This window comes from Cynocephalus volans, chromosome 7 (genome assembly GCF_027409185.1).
Source record: "Cynocephalus volans isolate mCynVol1 chromosome 7, mCynVol1.pri, whole genome shotgun sequence".
In the NCBI taxonomy this organism is placed as follows: domain Eukaryota; kingdom Metazoa; phylum Chordata; class Mammalia; order Dermoptera; family Cynocephalidae; genus Cynocephalus; species Cynocephalus volans.
In genome coordinates this window covers 154,446,203-154,455,329 of record NC_084466.1, presented here as the reverse complement: position 1 = coordinate 154,455,329, position 9,127 = coordinate 154,446,203, and the positions used below count along the sequence as shown (strand labels likewise).

At 49.0% G+C, this 9,127-nt stretch overlaps 1 protein-coding gene across 4 annotated transcripts in view; it reads left to right on the top strand.

Moving 5' to 3' along the window:
* The first annotated feature begins 8,265 nt into the window (after positions 1-8,265).
* CTBP2 (C-terminal binding protein 2) overlaps positions 8,266-9,127 on the top strand; it is a 161,263-nt gene continuing 160,401 nt past the window's right edge. For 3 of the 4 annotated variants that reach the window (XM_063103384.1, XM_063103380.1, XM_063103383.1), the window contains exons 1-2: positions 8,266-8,495; positions 8,762-8,975. The gene's annotated coding sequence lies outside the window, so the exon portion shown is untranslated. Of the gene's footprint in view, positions 8,496-8,716; positions 8,976-9,127 lie in introns of those variants that run through there. The other variant, XM_063103381.1, reaches the window with a different exon arrangement.

The window sequence follows — 9,127 nt, the reverse complement described above, 5'->3', positions numbered from 1 at the left end:
TGTTAATGCCATTTAAGGTGACACGTGAACTGACCCCAGAGGTACAAATTACCCTTTGTTCATTCTGCCAGTTCATCCAGAGAAGATCAAACCCTGAGCCCAAATGTTATGCATTCTGTTCTAAATAAATTGCACCCTCCATTTGTGTTCTCCCAAATGATACATCAAGTCCTAACCTTTGGTACCTATGAAGGTGACCTTATTTGGAAATAGGGTCTTTGCAGATGTAATCGAATTCAGATGAAGTCATACTGGGTTAGGGTGGGCCCTAATCCAATGACTGGTATCCTTCTAAGGGAAGAAAACAGAGATAGAGATGCAGACACAAGCACACAGGGAGAACACCAAAGGCAGAGATCAGAATGAGACGTCTACAAGCCCAGAAACACCAAGGACTGACTGCAGCCACCAGAAGCTGGAGGAGGCAAGGCAGCCTCCTCCTCCTCCCCTAGAGCCTCCAGAGAGAGCATGGCCCTGCTGACACCTTGATTTCAAACTTCTAGCCTTCAGAGCTGTGAGAGAATAAATCTCTGTGGTTTTAAGCACCCCAGTTAGTGGTGATTTGTCACGGCAGCCCTAGGAAACTAACACGTTATCTCTGTCATATTTGATATTGCATTTTGTGTCAATTTCTGTTGAAGGGGAAGCTCTGGATAGGTGAGTCAGGAAGTTAAACTAACACTAGCTGCCACTTACTGAGCTGTGATTATGTGCCAGGCTCTGAACTAGATGCTTCCATAATTTATCATTGACGCCTGTCAATAATCCTGTTAACTAAGTGCTCATTTATTTATCCAGCACATATTTATTGAACACCCACTCCTGAGACTGTCTTAGCATGCGTTCCCTTAAAAGCAGAACCTCAGAAGGTTTTGGGTGCAGGTGGTTTATTTAGGAGTTAATCCCAGGAAGCAGGAGTGAGAGGGTGGGGCAAGGAATGGGCATGAAGGGCTAGAGTACGCTCGGAACTCTGAGATGTGTACAGAACACATTCCAGAACTGTCTCTCCAAAGGGCAGGAGTCCAGAGCATTTATCCACTTTCTCCTGTCCCCATTGATAACAGTTGCTCTTGGGGTTCCCACCACCACCTACGATGTCCCCTGCACTTCAGGACTGTACTTAAGTGCAGGTGAATGGGATCTTCTGGTGCTGAAGAAGGCTCAGAGAAGAATGCGGATAGTTGAGCCACCTGTGCTGGAGTTGTCTGTCGAGATCAGAGGTGGGTCAGATCAATGTGGTGGGGGCAGGACTTACATAATCTGCAAGGCCCAGTGCCAAATGAAAATACAGGGCCTGTTGTTAAAAATTGTTAAGAATTTTAAGACAGTGGCTGCAGAGCATTAAAACAAGCACAGGGCCCTGGGCACCTGCACAGACCGCAGCCCATGGAGCTGGCCCTGGGTGCAGAGCTCAGTGGCACCTGCTCTAGGCACCTACCATGTGCTGGGTACCGTGCTGAATGCTTTACATGCACAGCCAGTAGCAGTTACTTGTATCATGCTTTATAACAATCACATTAATGATTCCTTTTTCAGTGGGAATGAACTTAGACCAGCCGAGGAGTCTCAATCCGTGCTAGGACTACCAATCTATAGCTCAGAACTACCTTGACCCTAAACCAGACAACTTTGAATTCTTGTGCAAAGGAGTTTAGCAAGACCCCGAGCACTGCATAAACATGTTGTTATGGTTTTCCTGATTATCGTCTCTAACATCAGAGCATCACAAATCTCTTGTTTAGCTGATATTTAACATGAACACAGGTTCCTCTGCCTTTCTCAGTATAATTCTGACAAAATGCCACAGATATGTTATAATTATTTTCTTTCATCAAGAAACCATTCATATGAAATTTGAAAATGATTTGTCAGATCACTGGGCTTACATTTTTATAGCTTTATGAACAGTAATTTCTACAGGCCCCAGAGAACTACAAACCCATCCCTGAACCAGACCCCCAATACTTAAGTTACTGGCTCTAAGCTGGGCCTCCTGCAAGTTCCAAAGCCAATCAGGGAGACAGCTCAATGCCTGCTGAAGAAGTCCAGCAGACCCCCTGACAACCAGATTCAAGCAGCGTGTGAACCTCAGTTGGATCCTGGATCTCCCTCCCACCAAAATCTACAAAAGACATTTTGGGACAATTGGGAAATTTTGAAAATAGTCTGAGAATTAGCTAGTGCTTCTCAAACTATCTGCAGTAAGGAACGGTTTTCATTTTTGTTGTTCAGTGTATCTCAAACCAGTGCTTTTGTAAAATATAATAAAAGTGATGCACTTAGAAAATAAAATAAAAATATGCAAAATGCAAGCCCAGATTGTTTATATTAGATTTAACAGATCTAAGATTACTCTGCCAAATTGCTATGAAAGTTTCTAAATGTTTGCTCTCAACTTTGGTATTTAGCTTATTGTTGATCTGTAACAGATAGTTCACAGGTCGGCCACAGTATGCTGACCACATGTTGAATAGCACTGAATTTACAGGCCTGGTATTAAGAAGTATTGTTAATTTTTATAGGTGTGATCAGATATTAGGGTTCTGTAGAAGGTCTATCTTCTTAGGAGATAAAATGCTTAAGTATTTAGGAGTGAAACATCAGGAGGCCTGCAGCTTAGTTTCAATGGTTCAGGAAAAAACTATCTATGTATGTAAAGAAAAAAGAGCTAAAGCGAACCAGATCAAATGTGAACAAGGGGTTCAAACATGTGGGGGGCCTGTGAGTGGGTACTCATCGTAACTATTTAAACCAACTTTTCAATAAATTTGAATAATCTTTAAATGAAAAGCTCCTCCTGGCACAGATTAAATGTGAGAGCATTCCTTCAGAGATGCACGGCCAGGGGCTCAGGTACACTCACCTGTCCACATCCCAGGTAACAGTAGGTGGCAGGACAGCAGAGCCAGGGAGAGCCTGGGAAGCCCACACACCTGCAGTTTCAAACTGGGTTCCATGGCTTGCCTGCTGGGAGGCCTTGGCAAGTGACCTAACAGCGTGGCCTGAGCAGCCTCTTCTGTGAAATGCAAGGGTGGCCCCAGCCAAGGTGAAAAAAATAATGATGCTTCCTAGGGGCAAGTGAGGGCACTTGAATGGTGTATTGGCAAGCATGACATAGGCCTTATTTGTAGATTTTCAGGGAAAAGCATGGATGAATGATTTTTTGAAATACTGAGTTCCCCTGAGGGGACAGATGCTCAATGGAGTCAGCTCCATTACTAGGGTATTTTGCAGGTCACTGAACTGCAGGTTACATTGGGAGTTTTAGTCCCTAAAACCAATTCTAGTTGGAGCTGAATAATTTCTTTTGATGATGGAGTTCTTTCCCCACGTGCAGCAGCTCCAGAGGAGGCCGGTCATTCCACCTCTGTCCCATACTCAGCCATTCCCAGTAGTAGACCCACCATGGCCCCATCACTGGCCCTGCTGAGTCATGTCGGTGGCCTGTATGCCTCTGGCCTTAGCACCATTGCTAACATGTCTGAAGGTCTGTGTGGTACGGGCCTGCCCCACTATAGGAAAATTAACATTCCAAGGGTAGGGTTCAACTCCGGACATGCAAGGAGGTGGCCTCACAAGAGGCCAGGGGACTTTTTTGGCTCATGTTTGACCATTTGACTCCTGGGCTGCTAATAAAGACTTCTAGGTTTTTCTACTCTATGTTCCACTGTGCAAGGAGGGTGTTTTATCTAGTATTTAAATTAGCTTCCCAAGGCAGTTGAAGTACAGTGAACTTGGAGGGGTTGAGAATCTCCGTCATGCTTGGTGACTGACAGATTTCAGGCAAAATTCTTAATTGGAACCAGCTGTATACTTTTTGGGGCCCAGACCACAATGAAGATGCAAGGCCCCTTGTTCAAAATTATTAGGAATTTAAAGACGGCAACAGCAGAGCCAAGCGTGGGCTCCTTTTGGACCTGGGGTGCCATGTGACTGCGCAGGTCGCACACCCATGAAGCTAGCCCCAGCACCTAATCTTGCTGGGAGCTTCATGTTTTGCACAGATAATTGTGGAATCTTAATCCCTATCTCACAATATCGTGGAGCTTAAATGAGGTAATAATACTTGAGCCAATGCAATTTCCCTGGGATGTTCTCTCCTTGGAGATAGCAACCAGATGGGGTTAATCTTTGGGCCAAGGGTTCAGCCTGGGCCATACACGGAGCAGGCCCTCCTTCATGTTTGTGGAGTAGTAGTTGCTCAATATGTTTATTTATTTCTTCCGGATGTTACACTACAGATTCACTCACGTATGTGGATCAGCTTGTTTGTTTTTGTTTTTCTAGGACTGTAATCACTGTTTTTCAAAGGATTCAGACAGTGTGTGTGCCTTTAATTAAAAAATAAAATAATGGGCTTAAACCCAAATGCCAATTAAACCCTGAAATTGTGAGAGCTTCAACCACTTCGATCTGTACCGCTTACTGTGTAGGGCATGAGCATAGGATTTTTTAATGCAGAGTTGAAAAGGGCCACCTGTAAAGGCAATATGTACTCCTGAGTAGAATTAATTATGAATCACATAGTGATTATATTATAGCCACAATAAGCACAGCTATTCTATGAAACATTGCGGCAAAATTCCCACCTCCATTCAGGACAGTAACTGAGAGCTTCAAATAATTGTAGTTCTGAAGTGAGCTGAACCCTGAATAACTGAGGTAGATGAGCAACTACAGTTAAGTCCAACTCCCAAGAACTCTCACTGCACAGACCCTTGAAATACTCAAGTGCACATAACTAGTCCATCTTACTGCACAAAACAGTTACAATAAAAGGACACACTATTATCCAGGACCACTATCTTTTTTCCACAACGGTTGATTCCTGGAAAGGAGATAGGAGAAACAGGAAACTGAGAAATAAGAACCTTGGTTAGAGGTCTTTGATTATAGCAGAGGAAAAGCAGTGGGCCTGTCCCACAGGCCTTTTTACAGGCCCTCGGTTCCTAGAGACATCAAAGCCGCTCCCAGGGAGGTATAAAGCAGGAAAGGAATTGTAGCATCCTGTTTAAAGGCTGCTAAATGCAAGAAAATAAGTGCCCTACAAACTCAATACTTCACACTGGGGCTGCGGATCTCATTTTCTCCCATTACTTTTTTTAAAACTTTTTTTATTTTGAATTTTGAATTTACTGATAAGTTGTTAGAATACTACAAAGAACTCTCACATATTCAGCACCCCAATTCACCAGTTTTTAACATTTTGCCACATTTGCTTTATGACTCTCTATTACATACTATTATATATCACATATATTTTATATATATTATATAAATTATATTATATATAGTATATATTATATAATAGTATACATATTATATATTTATATTTATATATTTTATATATAGTATAAATTATAATATATCATATATTTTAATATATAATATATAAATAACATAATATATATAACAATATATTATATATACTTATATATTATATAATATAAACATATATATGTTTATATTATATAATATATATGTTTTTTTCCTGAACCTTTCAAGAATGGGTTACATACATCAGCATGCTTTGCTCCTTTACTTTTTGTCTTCTTGTGTCTGGCTTGATTCACTTAGCTGGTTTTCGAGGTTCATCCATGCTGTGGCATGTGTCAGCATTTCATTCCTTTTTAAGGCTGTATAATATTCCATTGCATGTATACACCACATTTTATCCATTTACCCCTTAATGGATACTTGGGCTGCTTCCACCTTTTGGCGATTGTGAATAATGCTGCTACGAACATGCGTGTGCACATATCTGTTTGAGTCCCTACTTTCCATTCTTTTGGGTGTACACACAGAAATGGAATGACTGGATCATATGGTGGTTCTGTGTCTAACTTTTTGAGGGATCGCCATTCTGTTTTCCACAGGGCTCCACTGTCACATGTCCCCACCAGCAAGGCATAGGGTTTCCGTTTTTCCATATCCTCATCAACACATTTTTTTTTTGGTCTGTCTTGTTGATACTAGCCATCCCAATAGACATGAAGTGCTATCTTATTGTGGTTTTGATTTGCATTTCCCTAATGAATAGCGATGCTGAGCAGCTTTTCATGTGTTTATTGGCCATTTATACATCTTCCTTGGAGAAATGTCTGTTGGAGTCTTTACCCATTTTTGAATTGGGTTTTTTGTTTGTTAGTTTGCAACGTCTTTAAAAAAAAAAAAAAGATTGGAGTCTGAAGTAGTTCACAGGTTGGGGGCAAGTGGGTCAATATTTTTAAATGCAGGGTGTCAGGTTGAAGTGAGAAATAATTTTCAGCTCTGAGGATGCCTTCTTTTTGATGTCCTCAAAACACAGAACGTAGTATTTTCTAAGTCAGAATTTAAATTCATAGAACACATGAAAATTGAACAAGTGGTATGAAAACCCAGCTGACATTTTGTGGTTTCTCGGTGCGAAGAGACGACCACTCAGTACCAAAGATCTTCCGTGAAAGAAGGAAGCAGAAAATCTTTATTTACAGTTATGATAGTTTATGCCCCAGAAACTCAGAAAAGCAGGTACTGGTAGACTAGTAGCCTGGGAGCGTGCAGGGGGAGGGCTGGTGGTGTCAGTTTATAAACAACTATCTTAAGCGCCAGGAACTTGAGGCAAAACTGCTGAGGACAGGAGAGCCCTGAAGATAATTCTCTGGGGATACATGGTCACCAGAAGATGGAGACGTCTGGGAGTTTTTCGACGCAAGGGCAGACTGATGAGCCCGGTAGCTGGCCTGGCCGGGGCCTATCTGGACCTTGTAAAAACGTGTTTCGTTCATCTGAGCACAATAACCGACTTACCTGGACTAGCGGGTGCGAGAGGCCTGGTCCTGCACTGCCATCACAGGTAGGAGGTCCTCAATCTGGTTTTTCAATCTTGTTTACCTATGAAACAATCATCGGAAGCCAGGGCCCCCACACTGTGGGTCACACGGGCTGCACCTGGGTGCGCTTTAGCAGACAAGCACGAGCACTCACCCCTGCTGCGGGCTGGGGCAAGATTTCCTAAATGTTGACTGAAGACTGCGAGGCCTGGAGCTGCGCTCTTCAGGACGCAGAGAAGGGTTGGGCGGCGCGGCGGCCTCTCCTCCCGCGCCCGGCCCTCGCTTTCAGGAGGCCACACCACCGGGCTCGGTTCACGGAATGGCGGTCCCTAAGGCCCTCCAAGGTCCGACCTCACACCGTCCCCACGCCTCTCCCGCCCAACATCTCAATCCAAGTCCTGACATCTCAGGGTGGTTTCTAAGCAAATGGAGCCGAAGGGCTTAGCTCCGCGCTGAGTTCGTGGACGACGCGCAGCCCAACTCAGGGAAGTGGGATGAGATGTGGGGGGCCCTAGGGCGCAGGGACAAGGGCCCGCACCCCGCAGCTGACGGACGGCTCCCTTCCCTCGGACGTCTGGGGCCATAGCATGGAATTTAGTCCAGGTGCTGTCGGGCTGCGAGCGGCCGCTGGGCCCGGATCCCCAGGTTTGGTGTCCAGACTCTCACCTCGGGACGCCAGGCCCGCGGGGGCTGCGGGCCGCGGAAGGGCGCGCACAAGCCCAGGACCCCTTCTCGCCGGCCCGCAGAGCGCAGCGCGCCTCCGTCCCGCGGGGCCCGGAGCTCCGGCCCGAGGCAAGGCTTTCCCCGGCGAGATCCAGGCAACAGGAAGGAACATTTCTCTCTTTCTTCTTTTTTTTTTTTTTAATGTGTGGGAAACACAACCGCTCAAGTTCCAGCACACAAGGCCCCCTCCCCGCTCACCCACGGCCATCGCAGCCGCTCGGGCACCGGCTCCCGGATCCGGATTTGGGGAGCGCAAGTGCCCCCTGTGGCCGGCCCGCGCCTGACCCCGAGGGCCTGCGAAGGCAGAAGCGGCCGGAGCGGGGGCCCAGGAGGAAGTAGGAGCCGTGGGGCCGGGAAGGGGATCCAGGGGGCCCGGGCCACCCTGGGCTCCAGTCCCCCCACGTGGCCGGCCGCCCGGGGCCCCACGTGGAAGGGGTGGAGAAGGCAGGAGGGCGAGGCGAGGGCCGGACTCGGGGCCTCCACGGCGGGACCCCCCTCTCTGCCGCCGCCGAGGCCCCCGCACCTCCCGCGGGCCTCCCGGGCGGGGCCGCGCCGCCGAGTGCCCGCCCGCCGCGCCCGTGTGCACTTTCGCGGAGCCACTAATCCCCCGAGAGCGCCTATTTGTAGTGAGGAGTATCTGTAGGGGGCGAGGCCGGCCCATGTGGGGTTGTGTCATTGGTTTGCAAAGAGAGACCCCGCCTTAGCCAAAAAAAAAAAAAAGCAAAGCGAGGAGTGAGCGAGCGGCGACCCTCACCTCGCCTCCCGCCTCGCTCCTGCGCAGCCGGCTGGTGGGCACCGGAGACGCGGCCGGCGGCGCCTCGTCCCTTTTCCTTTGCTGCTGGTTTTCCTCCTCCTTCCCGGGAGGAGAAAACAAATAAAGAAGAGCAAATAGCCGGGAGGCACTCGGCGTCCAGGACGTCCCCTCCCCCGATCCAAGTTGGAATCAGCATCCTCTGGGGGGTGAGCGCGGGCCGGGGACCCCCGGCGCAGCCCCCTCCGGGCGGCCGGGCGGCTGGAGCGGGTGGACTGGGAGCCGGGTGGGCGGAGGAAGGGGGTGGGGTGGGTGGGGAAGTAGGAAGAGGCTCGGCGGCGAGGGGAGGAGGAGGAAGGGAAGGCCGGGGAAGGAGGGGTGGGGTGGGGGGAGGGGAGGAGGGCGGGGGAGGGGCGGGGAGCTGGAGAGATTAAGTTTTTGTGTGTGTGTCTCTGTGTGCGTGTGTCATTTTAAGGTGGCTCGGGAGCGGCCCGGAGGATCCGGCGGCGGCCCGAGGAGCGAGGGACCCAACTGGGAGCCATGCCGCGCTGAGGGGGGGCCGTACAGCCGCCGCCACCGCCACCGCCACCGCCGCCGGGTGGGGTGGGAGGGGCGGGAGTCGCCGCCGCCGCCGCCGCCGCCTCCAGGGTGGGCGCCCTTCGCCGTGGACGCCGGCGACCCGGGACGAGGTAAGGGGGGCCCCGGGGGAGGGCTGGGGCCGCCGCCGCCCCCGCCTCACCTGCGGCCGCGGGCTGGGGGCGCCGCGCCCGCGCCTCACTGCGCCACTCGGGGAGGAGGAGGAGGGCGAAGGACACGGAGCCGGCATCCGAGGACATCTTTG